Source organism: Trachurus japonicus, chromosome 18, assembly GCF_045865225.1.
Source record: "Trachurus japonicus isolate A0001 chromosome 18, Traja_1.0".
In the NCBI taxonomy this organism is placed as follows: Eukaryota; Metazoa; Chordata; class Actinopteri; order Carangiformes; family Carangidae; genus Trachurus; species Trachurus japonicus.
In genome coordinates this window covers 4,300,238-4,318,288 of record NC_140924.1, presented here as the reverse complement: position 1 = coordinate 4,318,288, position 18,051 = coordinate 4,300,238, and the positions used below count along the sequence as shown (strand labels likewise).

Here is an 18,051-nt window from a genome sequence, read left to right as displayed (position 1 = left end):
ATTACAAGTGTAACAAGGACCTGTAAGTACACCAAAATACACTATGTATTTACAATGTAAGTACATGTTATTACATACGGTTACATAGGTAATTACACTGTAATTAATTAGGTAGATACACAGGAACAAGGACCCCTTAAAATAAAGTGTTACCATTAATTCTTTACTTTTCTCAAACCTTGTTTTTACATGTCTCTCTCTCAGACGTTTATTTCCTTTTCTCTCTTGACTGAAAACTCTTGTTTCTTAACTTACAACATTTTTCATATTTTCCTCGTTTATCTTTTTCTCATTCTTCGTTTCCACTGTCTCTTCTGTCAGGAGCTTCTTCCTCTCTCTTTCTCCTCCATCACTTTCATCCCTCTGGTTTCTCCTGATTTCTGTGTAAAACCAAAACAGTTACAAAATAAAATACAATCACTTTCTTTGCTTTGATATGAGAGTTTAAAAATAAACACCTGGGTCCCTATTCCTAAAGATTCTGAGAATCTCCTAGCAGCCAACATAAATATTTTCTCAATCTGGCGGGACTCCTCGCTCGTTTCAGCCGCTGTATGACAGACTCCCGGCCAGGGGGGGGGGGGGGGCCCGGTGCCACCGACGATCGGGAGACCCCCCCCACCCCCACCCCGGCCGGGGGGAAGTCTGTCATACGGCGGGCCGAAGCGGGCGAGCAGTCCCGCCGGCACGGGGGGCTGTAAATGTACTCCAATCAGACCCCTGTTCCTTTACTTTGAGGATGAGATGTCAATATAATTTTTTTTCCTGTGTAAATATGTTCCAAATTCAGTTTTACTGGAAGTCACGTAATCCAATGGGGCTGCTGTTGTGATATGCAGTGTGATGAGTGGGAACTGATAAGTAGCGCAGTGAGCAACCCGGACGGGTATTGATGTGACACGCTGTACCTGTGAATGTGTGCCTGAGATCTCCAGTAAACAACAGTTACCCTCTGAGCCACGGTGTTGTTCTTGTGACTTACCGATGAACACTTCATGGTGGCAGTGGTAATGGACAGCCTACAGATGCGACGAGAGACGAAGAGGATCATCCGTGGATAATCACAGGAGTAGATGCAAGCCGGCGAGCCGCAGCTGCGCTAGCAAGGCTAAGCTAACCGACGGCAGCTGCGCTAACGAGGCTAAGCTAACCGACGGCAGCCGCCACTGTGTGGAGAGGAACCGAAGACGCCATGGCATCGCATCTACCAACGATGAACTGGTCCGAACCGGATCTGAGTGAGGCAATTTCATTGTTTAAACAAAAGATGTCCCTCTATATAGAGGACGAAGAAATAACAGATGCAGCTAAACAAGCAAGGAAAATATGCCGTGGCATCGGAGATGAAGGGCTGAAAAGGCTAAACGCCAGTGGTCTCAGTGAGGACGAGAAGAGAGTGCCTGGCAATCTATGGAATTATTTTGAAGGTCAGTTAAAATTAAACGTGAACTTCAGAATCCATAGATTGCACTTAATGCAATACAGACAAAAATCAGACGAGAGCATTGACGATTTTGTGACCAGAGCAAGAACATTAGCACAAAAATGTCAATTTAATGACGAAGAGCTGAACGAATGTCTGATTGAGATCATTATTGCCAGCACACCACATGATGCTCTGAGGAATGATCTTTATGGCAAACCCAAGGGCTATTCCTTAGCTGAAGTACTTTCAGAAGGACGAAAATATGAAGCCTTATCAGCAGGCAATGAACAGTTGCACAAACTCGGCATGTCACACAGCGAGAAAATCCATGCAGTGGACAGAGGGTACACCTGCCGAAACTGTGGCACTAGTCACAAACCACGTCAATGTCCTGCATATAATGATGAATGTTCTGCTTGTGGTAGTAAAGGTCACTGGGCGAAGTGCTGTAAGAAGACCAAACGTCAGAGACAGCAACACTCCAGTCGAAGCCAGAGAAGTAAGTCCCCCCCACCACAATACAAACAACGCTGGCAGACTTCAAAAAATTATGGCAGGCGACGTGAGTCTCATGTTGATGCTATAGAGAGCAATGACACTGACGAAGAATACACATACCAGAAACTGTTTCATTCTGTCACTATCAGTGAGAAATGCATGTATAGCATCCACAGCAAGCCATCCAGAGAAGAGGCCTACTCAGTCCTGAATGTGAAACCACCTGGCCTACCAGACCGTGGACACACACTACGTCTCAAGATTGATACTGGCGCATCAGGTAACACACTCCCACTACGCACTTTCAAGCAGATGTATGGTGAAAGGGCGGATATCCAGAAAAAGCTGAGAAAAAATTATAAAAGATTAACAGCATACAGTGGGCATACAATCACCTGCCTAGGGACTATTGACATTCCATGCCAGTATAAAGACTCTCAGTGGACAAATGCCAGATTCTATGTTGTGGATGTGCCAGGCCCAGCAGTAGTGGGGCTACCAACATGTGAACTGTTAAACCTTGTGACTGTTAATGTGGACACAGTGGTGGAAAAAGTACAAACGAAAAAAACAAAAGCACCAAAGAGCATATCAACGAGTGCAGATCTGAAAAAAGCATATCCGGATCAGTTTGATAAAATCGGAAATTTCAGTGGAACAGCTAAAATCATACTGAAAGAAGATGCTGAACCTTTCATTGATCCACCACGTAAGTGTAGCATTCACATCAAAGACAAACTACAGGCTGAATTGAACAAATTAGTCAAACAAGATGTGATACGAAAGGTTGAGGAACATACAGACTGGTGCTCCAGTCTTGCATACAGTACAAAAAAGGATGGATCTCTGCGCATATGCTTAGACCCCCAAAAGCTAAATGTCAGCATTAAGAGATGCCCACATAAGATTCCAACAGTAGAAGAACTTAATCCAATGTTTGCAAATGCAAAAATATTTAGCAAACTTGACGCGAAAGCAGGTTATTGGTCAATACATCTTGAAAAAGACTCTCAACTGCTAACAACATTTCGGACTCCATTTGGCAGATACTGCTGGAAACGCCTGCCATTTGGACTAAGTGTTTCTCAAGACCTCTTCCAGGCCAAGATGGACCAGATTCTGGAGGGGCTCAAAGGTGTTGTCAGCATAGCAGATGACATCGCAGTCTTTGGAGAGAGCGAGGAGGAGCATGACAAAAACCTGATCAGTCTGATGGAACGTGCGGCTGAAACAGGTATCGTGTTCAACAGTGACAAATGCACAATAAAGCAGGAAAGCATCTCATTCTTTGGTAATATGTACACAGACAAAGGCATCAGACCAGATCCGGCGAAGATCAGGGACATACAAAAAATGCCGACCCCTCAAAACAAAGACGAACTGCATAGGTTTATGGGAATGATAAATTATTTATCACCCTACATACCCAAGTTTGCAGACAAAGCACACACGTTGAGGGGATTGTTAAAAAATGATGCACCATGGACATGGGACACGGATCACCAAAAGTGTTTCGAAGATCTGAAGTCAACGATTACAGAGAATGCTTGTCTGAAGTACTATGATGCAAGTACACCCCTAACCCTTGAGGTCGATGCATCACAGAAGGGGCTGGGCATAGCTTTAGTGCAAAACAATAGACCCATTGCTTTTGGCTCTAAAACACTAACTGACTGTCAGTCCAGATACAGTAACATAGAGCGAGAAATGCTTGCTATTGTGTATGGAATGCAGCGTTATCACACTTACCTGTATGGGAAGTCATTCCTTGTGATAACAGACCACAAGCCGCTGGTTACTATATGTACAAAACCGCTGCATGCTGCACCACCTCGGCTCCAGCGCATGCTGTTAAAGACGCAAGGCTACAACTATGAAGTTATGTACAGGCCTGGAACCCAAATGGTTCTGGCAGACACTCTCAGTAGATTACCAAATCCTGAAAACCATGGTGAAATTGAGTTGGATGAGCGCATCGATGGAGTAGAGGTGGAAATTGAGGATTCAGAGTTGTACACTGTTGCACTAATAAATTTCTCTTCTGAAAAACAGGATGTGCTCCGAAAAGAAACTGCCAAAGATCTCAAGTTTAGTGCACTGAGGGAGCTGATCATACATGGATGGCCAGACAACATTAAGGACCTGCCAAAAGACCTCCGTGCTTATTGGTCTTTTCGAGATGAACTGGCAATGGAAGCAGGAGTTGTATTCAAAGGCAGACAGGTACTCATCCCAGACACTATGACTGATGATATATTAAAGCAGCTACATGTTGGCCATCAGGGCATAGAGAAAACACGGCGCCTTGCAAGAGAAAGTGTGTATTGGCCTCAAATGAATGATGACATTGAGAGAGTGTGTAGATCTTGCAGTGTGTGTGTGGAGCATCAAGATGCAAACCCAAAAGAACCTCTTCACCCACACAGTGTACCATCAAAACCCTGGCAGTTTTTGGCTTCCGATCTGTTTGAGATTGATGGACGTCACTTTTTATTAATCGTGGACAGATATTCTAAGTTCCCAGTGGTGGAGGAAATGCCTGTGCCTGTGTCTAGCCATGCAGTGGCACAAAAGATGCGGATGTGCATGTCTCTGTTTGGGCGCCCTGATGAGATAATGACAGACAATGGACCACAGTACACAGGGCAGTCATTCCGAAAATTTATAACAGAGTGGGGGATCAAACATGTCACAAGTTCACCCCATTACCCCAAAAGTAATGGATTCATTGAGAGGCATGTGAGACACATCAAATCAATTGTAAAGAAAACTCTAAAAAAAGGTGAGGATCTCCATGTTGCTTTGCTGCAGGTCAGAGCGACTGCCATCGACAGCAAGCTGCCATCGCCTGCTGAACTGATGTTTGGGAGACCGGTCACAACCCTGTTGCCGAGTAGAGGTGACCCAGGTAAAGAGGAACACCGACTCCACCTACAGCAGAGGGTTGTAGACATGAAGGAACATCATGATCGCAGCAGCCACAGAGAATTACCCCCACTATGTCCAGGACAGCATGTAACAGTGCTGCACAAAGACAAAGGAACATGGAATCCAGCAGTTGTCTTGGAAAAGTGCACCGAGCCAAGGAGCTACATTGTCCAGACACCAAATGGCAACAAGGTGAGACGCAGTAGGAGCCATCTGCGGGAAATCTACAACTCACATGCACATAGGAGCCCAGTGAAGGTCTGTTTTGCAGAGCCACAAGCTCTGGAGGAGACTTGTGAGAGTGAACCAGCAGAGGCACAACCAGCAGGAGTATCTCCCACACCAACTTGTGGGACGGATATCAACAGGGAGGAGCCCAGAGGTCTGAAAGCTGTGCAAACAAGATCTGGACGAGCTGTGATTAAACCAGACCGTTATAATGTGTGAAGTAAGAGATAACATCAAATACAGTGCTGTAAAGTACTCTAAGGACTCTTTTCATTCTGCTTTGGGTTTATTTGGCGGCACAAGCACTAAAGAGGAAAATGTAGAATAAAAATGTGGTGATATGTAATTGTAGTTTTTGTTAACGGTGACATTGATAGATTGAATAGATGTTTGATGATGAGATAAATAGAGGGGTAACTGAAATGTATAGTAAAGGTTATTGTGTTGCACTCCAGCTAAACAGGGGGGATGTTGTGATATGCAGTGTGATGAGTGGGAACTGATAAGTAGCGCAGTGAGCAACCCGGACGGGTATTGATGTGACACGCTGTACCTGTGAATGTGTGCCTGAGATCTCCAGTAAACAACAGTTACCCTCTGAGCCACGGTGTTGTTCTTGTGACTTACCGATGAACACTTCAGCTGCCACCCGGTGACGTCACAATATGCAAATTAGATGAGTACATTTACTCCTGTCACAAACTTTAGGTCATTGTGAATATTTTTCTCATTTACACCATAGATTTATCTCTAACCACTTTAAGGGATAGTTCAACATTTTGGCAAATTGGCCCATTGCCATAATCGCTATAGTCATAGCAGTAGGTTCGTTACCTTCAATTGTCGGTGTAAGCTATTTTTAGAACGGAGGAGTGGAGCGGCAGGCTGCTCAGGGCTATGCTATGGAGGCTAAGGGAATTTCTTGGTTTTCCTCATCAAACTCATCAAATACACAACCGAACAACTCCAAAAGGCTGTCGTGGACAAGTTGTGAGCTGCACAATTACCACGCTATGAGATAATAATGGAACGTTACGAAACGGAGCCGTTTTCGAGGTAAATTCATGCAAAACCGCTGATGCGTGTTGCGTTCAGGGACAATTTTTCAGCAAGCAGACTCTGTATTTACCTTGTATTTACCTTGAAAACGGCTCCGTTTCGTAACGTTCTGTTATTATCTCATAGCGTGGTGGTTGTGCAGGTCACAACTTGTCCACGAAAGCGTTTTGGAGTTTTGGGATTTTGTATTTGATGAGTGTGATGAGGGAAACCAAGAAATTCCATTAGCCTCCATAGCATAGCTCTGAGCAGCCTGCCGCTCCGCTCCACCGTTCTAAAAATAGCTTACACCGACAAATAAAGGTAACGAACCTACTGCTATGACTATAGCGATTATGGCAATGGGCCAATTTGCCAAAATGTTGAACTATCCCTTTAAAAGCTACACCCTTGTGAAATCCTGAAATCCAAACTTAATATTTTCCCAATTAAACTCTGGCGCCTAGAGGGTTAAATATTTACGATCATCAGTGCCGAAGGTTTACCGGGCTGATTGTCTGCAGAATTTAGCTCTTAACACACCACACACCACAGGAGAATCTCATAAAATAATCCTAAAGGCCCTACGGTCGCACCGCACGTACACACACACACACACACGGACCCGGACACGGGCGCATGGACACGTGCTTGGCCGCTAATGTAAAAAATGTAGATAACCTGTGTCTCGGGAGGGGGGGGGGGGGGGAGAGAGAGAGAAGAGAAATAGCAATACTGTCAGGATAGTGATCAGATATTGATCAGTGATCAGACAGTGAGCTGCTGTGCTGAGTAAAGTTGGTAACAAGACATTAGCGAATACGTGAGGGATAATAAACAGATGAAAGACATGACATGGAGGCGAAGAACCACCCGTCGCAAAGTGAAACTTTGGAATCTAATTGTCGCATCTGTCGCATATTCGTGTTGCCCCCGGTGTGAATGGTTTTGATGCGAAATATTCGCCGCCGAATATTTCGCAATTTTGTGTCATTTATTCGTTACATCCGCGGTGTGAAAGGGCCTTAAGAGCCTAAAATAATCTGGCGATTTTTGTCCTTGGGGGCAAAATCAGATAGATTATCTTTATGTGTGTGGTAGGCTTAGTGAGGAGGTGTGGTTGACCCCCGTTGCTAGGAGTCATCATTTCAAAAGCTGTGATTGGTTGATCCTAAAAGCTAGATAAAAAATATAGTTTTGGTGATAATGGGCAAAGGATGGACCCTCAAATCGATAAACTTAAAGCCCCTGTACAGACTTTTCATTTAGTGTTGATTTTGGCGGCCCCTGTGGACAAAAGCGGATATCCATATGGATGAGGCACTGTATCTCTTCATATCATTTCGTCAGAGGTCCGACCAGAGTTATAGAATTAGACTACTTAGAAATAGCGTATCTTTACACTGATGGGCTCATTTGCTATTGTAGGTAACAGAGACACATCAGCAGAAACCAGAGACTTTTGCGTATCCAGTTAAAACCTCCGTACTGGGGCTTTATCTAATCTTATGAAGACTGTGTAATTGTAAATCATATTTCACATAAAATAATATATCTGTTAAATGAATAGTAAGTTATGCTTTAAAATTATCCTACAAAATGTGTAAAAACTTAGGCCCACTTGCACAGTATTCACATAGTGATAGTTATACTGTATATATTTGCTTGGATTAATTGCCATGCTGGTAATTTTTGCACTTTCAACATTTCAACTCAATTTGGTATTAACAAGGGTAAAATGGCTCAGCTTTCATCAATGTCTGTGATTGGTGACTGGCCTATAAGAAGCAGTGTTGGTTGGCTTTCAAATCTACCACAAACCAGTGAACAGCAATGGAGAAGAAAAGAACAACTCAGTCTTTCCATAGTTCATTTGTGACTTACTGATGTTTTGTCTCTTCAAGATAAAAAAGACAAGTGAGAGAGTAATCATGATGGAAATAGCCAAAGTAACAGCCAATCCAGTGTTGACAGGAGAAGAACTGGACTGGACCTTAAAGAAATCATCTGAAATAAGACAACACACAATCAGATCAGATGGCGTTTGTGTAGAACTAGACCTCAGCTGTTTGAAACCAACACAGTGTTTAAATGTAGAGTTTTGACCTGGAACATGAATGTGAGTGTCTCTGGTCTGGTTGATGGTCTTCTGTTGGACTCTACAGGTGAAGCTGTTGCTGTGTCTCTTCTCCACAGTCACTCTCCTGCTGACAGTATAGAGGACATCAGGACCTCTGACTGTCTCTGTAGGTCCAGCAGAGAGCAGCTTTCCCTCAGCGTCCAGCCACAGCAGCTCAGGCTCTGGATACCAGCCTTTAGACTCACACTGTAACACCACTCCCCCCTTGTCTTTGTCAGTCCCTGCTAAACTGATGACAGGTGAGGAAGCAGCACCTGAAGATGGACAAGAGGGACATTCAAAATAAGAGTCACAAATCCAACCATCAAGTGAATACCTGTGAAGCTATAATTTTATATTTTGATGCCATTCATAATTACTTAACTCTCTTTCCATCTGGAAGCTGATTTAAACAAGTGATTCAGTCTTTTACTCAAACCACAGTTTCTTTTTGGTCATTGAAGACCTAAAAATTAACCAACAGTTGGATCCTAATCTAACACTCTTAACGCTGAATGAAAAAAAAATGTAATTTGTGTTTCAAGTCACTTCACTCTGCTTATTTCCACACTGGATCATCTAGATGTCACTTTTCAGACTACTTATCTTTTGTGATGAAAGAAATCAGTATTTTACTACTTACCGACAAGAATCTCAACAAAGGATTCTTCTTTATTGTCTGGTATATAACATCTGTATCTTCCTTCATCAGCAGGTTTCACTCTGGACAGTTTCAGTGAAATGTTTCCGTGCTTCAATTCATCAGTGAACAGTGATGTTCGTCCTGAGTACGATGGATGTTTTATGTCTATCAGCTCATGACCAATACGCCACACATGGACAAAGCTGGACTCCAGGTCAGACCTCGACCACTCCAGTGTGTAGGCATTAACATCCTCGGCAGGTTCAAGATGACAGGGCAAAATGATGTCATCACCAATTGTTGCCGCTATTGGTTGAGATGAACCAATTAATAGAGATTGGCCTGAAGAGAGAGAAGATATTCTATCAGTTTTTTTTCCAAAACTACACACAATATTGAAGCATTTAGTGAATTTTGCTGCTACAATACTATCAATGAGCAGCTTCTAATTCCACAATCTGACGGATCGAGAATTTTTCTGGGGACCATTCGTTTGACTCTGCCGATGTTTCTGATTTGTATGTGGCAGGACTGAACAAGACTTGTGCTGTGCCTAAGGCAGCAACAGCTGAGGGTACAGTCATTCATGCAGTGGTCAGGTTGTCTAACAGAAAATTCCATATGATACCACAATGTCTAACACAGCTGGTTCATTCTCTTTATACATCAGAGGGGAGGCAAAACTTTGGTGGTTGTAGCCTAGTGGTTAGATCACTGGGCAGAAGACCTGAAGGTTGCTGGTTCAAATCTTGCCTCGACAACAATTATAGTGAATTATTTTCCCAGTCGTCCTCTGTTGACTTCTGATAACTTGCTTCATGTTGAAACTGCTGCTCTCAGCCTGAAATTCACAGAAATTTTCATTGTAAGTCATTCAAGCTTGACTCTCAAGCTTTCTTGGTGTTGACACAGTGTGTTTCCAACAGGTGCAGCTTTGGGCTCGTTAACTTCAGAGTGAGACAGAGTGCAGTTCATCAACAGACAACAGTCTTTGCAACTGTGTGTACACTATGGCCTAGAGGCAGAGTGAAAGTCTACTGACCATGAGGTTGTGGGTTCGATTCCTCATTTGTATGGTGATCACTGCTTGCACTATTTGCTAATTTTGCAACAGTGTTCAGCTGCTTTCAGCATTCACACGCATTTCCATCAGGAAATGCTACTTTATCTAGTTCTCCTTCCTCTTCCGGACGATTTTCGATTCGCTACTAGTTGCAGGACAAATTATATATCAAAACGTGCGGTTTGATCGGGATCGGTATGCTATTACTTTTCTCAACAGTTTACGAATTTTTCGCGACGTTAGTTGTGAAAAACTGCTCAAAATTTTGCATAGAAGTCAATGGGACGGGCGGAAAAAAAAGAGCGAAAAAGACCAATCATTGGAGTTTAACAAACGTCTACTGCTCAGGCATACTTTCACCTAGAGACTCCATTTAAACTTTAAACAGTAGACACAAGTCTTGTGTATTGGTGTATTACTCCACGTTTTGATAGGTCATATAGTTTTTGATCAATCCCTGTTCAATGACCATGATCATTTTTGGAGAAATTATGAGATTATAATGGTTGTGTATTGCACGGAATGTTCGTATCAGAGCGCGTGACATCATCGGTTAGAGTGGGAGAGATGCCAGAAAAACTCCAGATTTTTTCTCTTTCCACACTCGGCCCGGCCACAATTTACACTCTACACACATAATTTTTTCAGAATTTGTAAGACAAACTTGTTATCTCTCATATCATGTGCTCAAAATATCAGAGAGACTTACAAAATTTACAGAATAAAGCCTGGTTTATGCTCGACGCAGTCGCGAGTGCGCGAGGCTCGCGCGCCACAAATGACGTAAACGCGCACCTCGCGACGGCGTCGCGCGCTGGTGCGTCGCGCTGTCGCGCACCTCCAGGATTTTGAAACTTGGCGCGCACCGCGCGAGTGTCGCTCGGTTCAAAATGGATGAATTTGAGGGAAGACTGGCTGAGCTGGTACGCTCTAGCATTTGTACAACTCGTAATTAAGTTATAAAGACCATCAAATGACCCAGAACTCGAGGAACTATGCAAATCCGGTCCCTCCTCTCCTCCATGTGCATCTGTTTACAACAAGCCGGCGAAAAATCAATACATGGAGCGATCGATAACGTTATATAACTACTACACTGATGTTGCAAGGACGGTTGGTTTTCAAATCATGTAGTTAACTATCACAATTACACCGGAGCTTTTTAATTAAGGTAAAGAGTAGAGCTACAGGAGAAATCCTGCTTACTTCTTCTCTGTTTTTAGTTTTAGCTTCTGCTACTTCCTATTGTATTTTTTTATCTACCGCCCCCTGTCTTTGCTACGAATATTGCAACGGTGAAAGCGGCAAGTATAAACGCCTGTGCGCTCTGCCGAGGTGCGCGCGCCAACTGCCAACGGAGCCAGGCGAAAGTATAACCAAGGCTTAAGCCTCTGAGTGCGGCCACGTCTGTCTCTGCTCCTCATTGACTCCAATACAAATATTTTCTGAGAGAAGCAGAACGGACTGATGTTTTAAAACTGCCAGCGTCTCCAAAATATTTACTGTAGAAACACCAAATCGTACCAAATTTTTCAGGAAGTCCTTAGAGCAACATGATCTGTGTTGTTGTTCTGTGGTAACCTCTGTGATTCTCAGGCCAGAGCTCGTTAACTTCATAAACAATCCACCTGGCGCTCGTTTAAATGTTTATAAACACAGACACAGCTAAATCAGACTGACACAGGATGCAGCTCATAACATGTCAAGTCAGTCACACACACACACACACACACACACACACACACACACACACACACACACACACACACACACACACACACACACACACAGACTCTAGAACCAGCTTCATGTGATTACAGTTACAGACACACACACACACATCAAAACACACAGGTAACATCCAAATGCGCACGGAAGTGCGCACTCCTCTCCCACACTCTAACACACACAGGTAACTTCATGTGATTATACACACACACACACACACACACACACACACACAGGTAACTTCATGTGATTATACACACACACACACACACACACACACACACACACACACACACACACACAGGTAACCTAATGTGGTTACAGCTCCTCCATATCAGTGCTTATAGAAAGATGATCATGTGTCTGTCTGATCAGCTCTGTCTTGACCTTAAGATCGTGGGTTTGATTCCCATGTTGACAGAGATGGCAAAACCGGCAGTAGCCCCGTGGGCCTTTCAAAATTTCCCGAGCATTCACACTATTGTTATTCTGTTCGGCCATTTTCTTCCGCCTTTTTACGGTTCTTCTAGTCCTTCATACTTTGTGCTATTTCAACAATTCATATATCAAAACGTGCAGCTTTTTCTGGACTTTATCGGATGTATTCAAATCTTTCATACTTTTTCAAATATTTAACTTTTTCTGATTTTTTTCAGCTTTATAATGTGTGTGTGTTGCGTCTAACGAGCAGAGCTAGAGTGGTGCCAGAGTGGAGAGAGGCAAAAAAACATTCTAGAGTTTTTCTGGCTAAACTGTCATTTAAACTCTAGACAAATTATTTTCTCCTGTTTTGTAGCCACACTTGTCTTCTGGCTAAAATTCTGGTCAGAAATGCAAAGAGACTTAGATAATAATTTAAAATATGTTTTAAATGCATCCAGGGAGCTCTCTGCTCTCATTCAGCCCAATGCATTTTTTTCACAGCAGCAGGAGAAGGAGCTCAACTTTGTAACTTGCTGTTAAGTGCTTTTTAATTCATTTTAATTCACCAAAAAATAGTCACAGGTCACAAAAAAGTCCTCTACTTACTTGTTGTGGCTCATTTGTACTATTTTCTTCTTTTTTTTTTAAGCATCATTGAAAAATCTCACATTCATCAAAGTCTCAACCTCTCTTCTCCCCAACTCTGTCTGTAGTCCAGTTGGTAAGGTGGCCGCTTGCCAACCCCAAGGTCACTAGTTCGAATCCAGGCTGAGCAATCTTGTTATGTGATGTTGAATTCTGCTCCTCTCCCCCACCCTCAATTGGTTACAGGTGTTCGTTAAGAGACACGTTAATTGCTACTGCCACCGTTTGCAGCAAATCATCACATTACAATGGCAACATGCTTATGTCTGTGCTCTCTGTGGCGAAGCGGCAGAGTGAAGGTTTAGTGATCATGAGGTTGTGGGTTCGATTCCTAGTTCAAATCTTGCCTCAACAACAATTATAGTGAATTATTTTCGCAGTCGTCCTCTGTTGACTTCTGATAACTTGCTTCATGTTGAAACTGCTGCTCTCAGCCTGAAATTCACAGAAATTTTCATTCTAAGTCATTCAAGCTTGACTCTCAAGCTTTCTTGGTGTTGACACAGTGTGTTTCCAACAGGTGCAGCTTTGGGCTCGTTAACTTCAGAGTGAGACAGAGTGCAGCTCATCAACAGACAACAGTCTCTGTAACTGCGTGTATACTGTGGCTTTGAGGCAGAGTGAAAGTCTACTGACCATGAGGTTGTGGGTTCGATTCCTACCTTGGTCAAACATTTGTATGGTGATCACTGCTTGCACTATTTGCTAATTCTGCAACAGCGTTCAGCTGCTTTCAGCAGTCACACCATTTCCATTCTTGGAAATGCTTTTTCTAGTTAGTGTGACTGCTGGAAGCAGTCACACTATTGTTCTTCTGTTTGGCCATTTTCTTTCGCCTTTTTACGGTCTTCTTCTAGTCCTTCATACTTTGTGCTATTTCAACAATTCATATATCAAAACGTGCAGCTTTTTTTGAACTTTATCGGCATTACTTTTCTCTTTTTAACTATTTATACTTTTTCAATTATTTAACTTTTTCTGATTTTTTTCAGCTTTATAATGTGTGTGTATTGCGTCTAATGAGCAGAGCTAGAGTGGTGCTAGAGTGGAGAGAGGCACAAAAACATTCTAGAGTTTTTCTGGCTAAACTGTCAGAATGGCCACAAATTAAACTCTAGACAAATTATTTTCTCCAGTTTTGTAGCCACACTTGTCTTCTGGCTAAAATTCTGGTCAAAAATGCAAAGAGACTTAGATAATAATTTAAAATATTTTTTAAATGCAGCCAGGGAGCTCTCTGCTCTCATTCAGCCCAATGCATTTTTTTCATAGCAGCAGGAGAAGGAGCTCAACTTTGTAACTTGCTGTTAAGTGCTTTTTAATTCATTTTAATTCACCAAAAAATAGTCACAGGTCACAAAAAGTCCTCTTCTTACTTGGTGTGGCTAATTTATACTAATTTCTTTTTATTTTAAGCATCATTGAAAAATCTCACATTCATGAAAGTCTCAACCTCTCTTCTCCAGAACTCCACTGTAGTGTAGGGGGTAGGGTGGCTGTTTGCCAACCCTAAGGTCACTGGTTCGAATCCAAGGGAAGAACTCTTGTTATGTTATGTTGAATTCTGCTCTCCTCCCCCGCCTTCAATTGGTTACAGGTGTTTGTTATCTCCTTGATTACTCGTACCAGTTTGCAGCACATCATCACATTACAATGAATGACAACAGTCTTGAAAGCAGTGTGCTCTCTGTAGCCGAGTGGCAGAGTAAAGGCTTAGTGATCATATGGTCATGGGTTCGATTCCTCCCTCAGTCATTTCACATCATTGCTTGACTTTTGATTCCAATTATTCAGCTGTCATTGGACAGATCTTGTTATGTGATGTTGAATTCTGCTCCCCTCCCCCACCCTCAATTGGTTACAGGTGTTCGTTAAGAGACGCATTAATTGCTTCTGCCACCGTTTGCAGCACATCATCACATTACAATGGCAACATGCTTATGTCTGTGCTCTCTGTGGCGAAGTGGCAGAGTAAAGGTTTATTGATCATGAGGTCATGGGTTCAATTCCTTACTTTTTTTTTTAAGCAGAAGCCAGTGATCCTCTTATCAAAGGTTTTCTTTACCCCTCACATACTGTCTCTGTCTGTAGCCTAGAGGTTAGCTTGCTGGTCTGGAGACCTGAAGGTTGCTGGTTCAAATCTTGCCTCAACAACAATTATAGTGAATTATTTTCCCAGTCGTCCTCTGTTGACTTCTGATAACTTGCTTCATGTTGAAACTGCTGCTCTCAGCCTGAAATTCACAGAAATTTTAATTCTAAGTCATTCAAGAGTGCAGATGATTAACAGACAACAGTCTCTGCAACTGTGTGTGCACTGTGGCCTAGAGGCAGAGTGAAAGTCTATTGACCATGAGGTTGTGGGTTCGATTCCGACCTTGGTCAAACATTTGTATGGTGATCACTGCTTGCACTATTTGCTAATTCTGCAACAGCGTTCAGCTGCTTTCAGCAGTCACACCATTTCCATTCTTGGAAATGCTTTTTCTAGTTAGTGTGACTGCTGAAGCAGTCACACTATTGTTCTTCTGTTTGGCCATTTTCTTCCGCCTTTTTACGGTCTTCTTCTAGTCCTTCATACTTTGTGCTATTTCAACAATTCATATATCAAAACGTGCAGCTTTTTTTGAACTTTATCGGCATTACTTTTCTCTTTTTAACTATTTATACTTTTTAAAATATTTAACTTTTTCTGATTTTTTTCAGCTTTATAATGTGTGTGTGTTGCGTCTAACGAGCAGAGCCAGAGTGGTGTCAGAGTGGAGAGAGGCAAAAAAACATTCTAGAGTTTTTCTGGCTAAACTGTCAGCACGGCCACAAATTAAACTCTAGACAAATTATTTTGTCCAGTTTTGTAGCCACACTTGTCTTCTGGCTAAAATTCTGGTCAAAAATGCAAAGAGACTTAGATAATAATTAGTGTGACTGCTGAAGCAGTCACACTATTGTTCTTCTGTTTGGCCATTTTCTTCCGCCTTTTTACGGTCTTCTTCTAGTCCTTCATACTTTGTGCTATTTCAACAATTCATATATCAAAACGTGCAGCTTTTTTTGAACTTTATCGGCATTACTTTTCTCTTTTTAACTATTTATACTTTTTAAAATATTTAACTTTTTCACAAAAAATCTCACATTCATCAAAGTCTCAACCTCTCTTCTTCACAACTCCACTGTAGTGTAGGGGTTAGGGTGGATGCTTGGCAACTCTAAGGTCACTGGTTCAAATCCAAGGGAAGAATTCTTGTTATGTTATGTTGAATTCTGCTCTCCTCCCCCGCCTTCAATTGGTTACAGGTGTTTGTTATCTCCTTGATTACTCATACCAGTTTGCAGCACATCATCACATTACAATGAATGACAACAGTTTTGAAAGCAGTGTGCTCTCTGTAGCCGAGTGGCAGAGTAAAGGTTTAGTGATCATATGGTCATGGGTTCGATTCCTGCCTCAGTCTTTTCACTTCATTGCTTGACTTTTGATTCCAATTATTCAGCTGTCATTGGACAGTCTTTGATTCCTCATAGTATAAAGCTCATTGTAACTCAGGTTCTCTGTGGCCATATGGTTAGTGTGTTAGGTGTTGTGCTATTTCAACAATTCATATATCAAAACGTGCAGCTTTTTTTGAACTTTATCGGCATTACTTTTCTATTTTTAACTATTTATACTTTTTAAAATATTTAACTTTTTCTGCAAATTAAACTCTAGACAAATTATTTTCTCCAGTTTTGTAGCCACACTTGTCTTCTGGCTAAAATTCTGGTCAAAAATGCAAAGAGACTTAGATAATAATTTTAAATATTTTTTAAATGCAGCCAGGGAGCTCTCTGCTCTCATTCAGCCCAATGCTGAGAATTCTCCACAACTCTGTCTGAAACATGCTTATGTCTGTGCTCTCTGTGGCGAAGTGGCAGAGTAAAGGTTTATTAGTGTGACTGCTGAAGCAGTCACACTATTGTTCTTCTGTTTGGCCATTTTCTTCCGCCTTTTTACGGTCTTCTTCTAGTCCTTCATACTTTGTGCTATTTCAACAATTCATATATCAAAACGTGCAGCTTCTTTTGAACTTTATCGGCATTACTTTTCTCTTTTTAACTATTTATACTTTTTCAAATATTTAACTTTTTCTGATTTTTTTCAGCTTTATAATGTGTGTGTATTGCGTCTAACGAGCAGAGCCAGAGTGGTGTCAGAGTGGAGAGAGGCAAAATAACATTCTAGAGTTTTTCTGGCTAAACTGTCAGCATGGCCACAAATTAAACTCTAGACAAATTATTTTCTCCAGTTTTGTAGCCACACTTGTCTTCTGGCTAAAATTCTGGTCAAAAATGCAAAGAGACTTAGATAATAATTTTAAATATTTTTTAAATGCAGCCAGGGAGCTCTCTGCTCTCATTAAGCTCAATGCATTTTTTTCACATCAGCAGGAGAAGGAGCTCAACTTTGTAACTTGCTGTTAAGTGCTTTTTAATTCATTTTAATTCACCAAAAAATAGTCACAGGTCACAAAAAAGTCCTCTTCTTACTTGGTGTGGCTAATTTATATTAATTTATTTTTGTTTTAAGCATCATTGAAAAATCTCACATTCATCGAAGTCTCAACCTCTCTTCTTGACAACTCCTCTGTAGTGTAGGGGTTAGGGTAACTGCCTGCCAACCCTAAGGTCACTGGTTCGAATCCAAGGGAAGAACTCTTGTTATGTTATGTTGAATTCTGCTCTCCTCCCCCGCCTTCAATTGGTTACAGGTGTTTGTTATCTCCTTGATTACTCGTACCAGTTTGCAGCACATCATCACATTACAATGAATGACAACAGTCTTGAAAGCAGTGTGCTCTCTGTAGCCGAGTGGCAGAGTAAAGGTTTAGTGATCATATGGTCACGGGTTCGATTCCTGCCTCAGTCATTTCACATCATTGCTTGACTTTTGATTCCAATTATTCAGCTGTCATTGGACAGTCTTTGATTCCTCATAGTATAAAGCTCATTGTAACTCAGGTTCTCTGTGGCCATATGGTTAGTGTGTTAGGTGTTGTGCTATTTCAACAATTCATATATCAAAACGTGCAGCTTTTTTTGAACTTTATCGGCGTTACTTTTCTCTTTTTAACTATTTATACTTTTTAAAATATTTAACTTTTTCTGCAAATTAAACTCTAGACAAATTATTTTCTCCAGTTTTGTAGCCACACTTGTCTTCTGGCTAAAATTCTGGTCAAAAATGCAAAGAGACTTAGATAATAATTTAAAATATTTTTTAAATGCAGCCAGGGAGCTCTCTGCTCTCATTCAGCCCAATGCTGAGAATTCTCCAC

General features: G+C 41.8%; 1 protein-coding gene and 1 long non-coding RNA gene across 2 annotated transcripts in view; both read right to left on the bottom strand.

Moving 5' to 3' along the window:
* The window catches only part of LOC146968396 (uncharacterized), a 431,785-nt gene that overhangs the window by 119,751 nt on the left and 293,983 nt on the right, over positions 1-18,051 (bottom strand). The gene's annotated exons all lie outside the window — the stretch shown is intronic.
* LOC146968409 (uncharacterized) lies at positions 282-8,516 on the bottom strand. The gene is made up of 3 exons (XR_015034213.1): positions 8,225-8,516; positions 8,003-8,125; positions 282-380 (listed from the first exon to the last, which is right to left on the bottom strand). It is a non-coding gene; the product is annotated as an uncharacterized LOC146968409 (long non-coding RNA).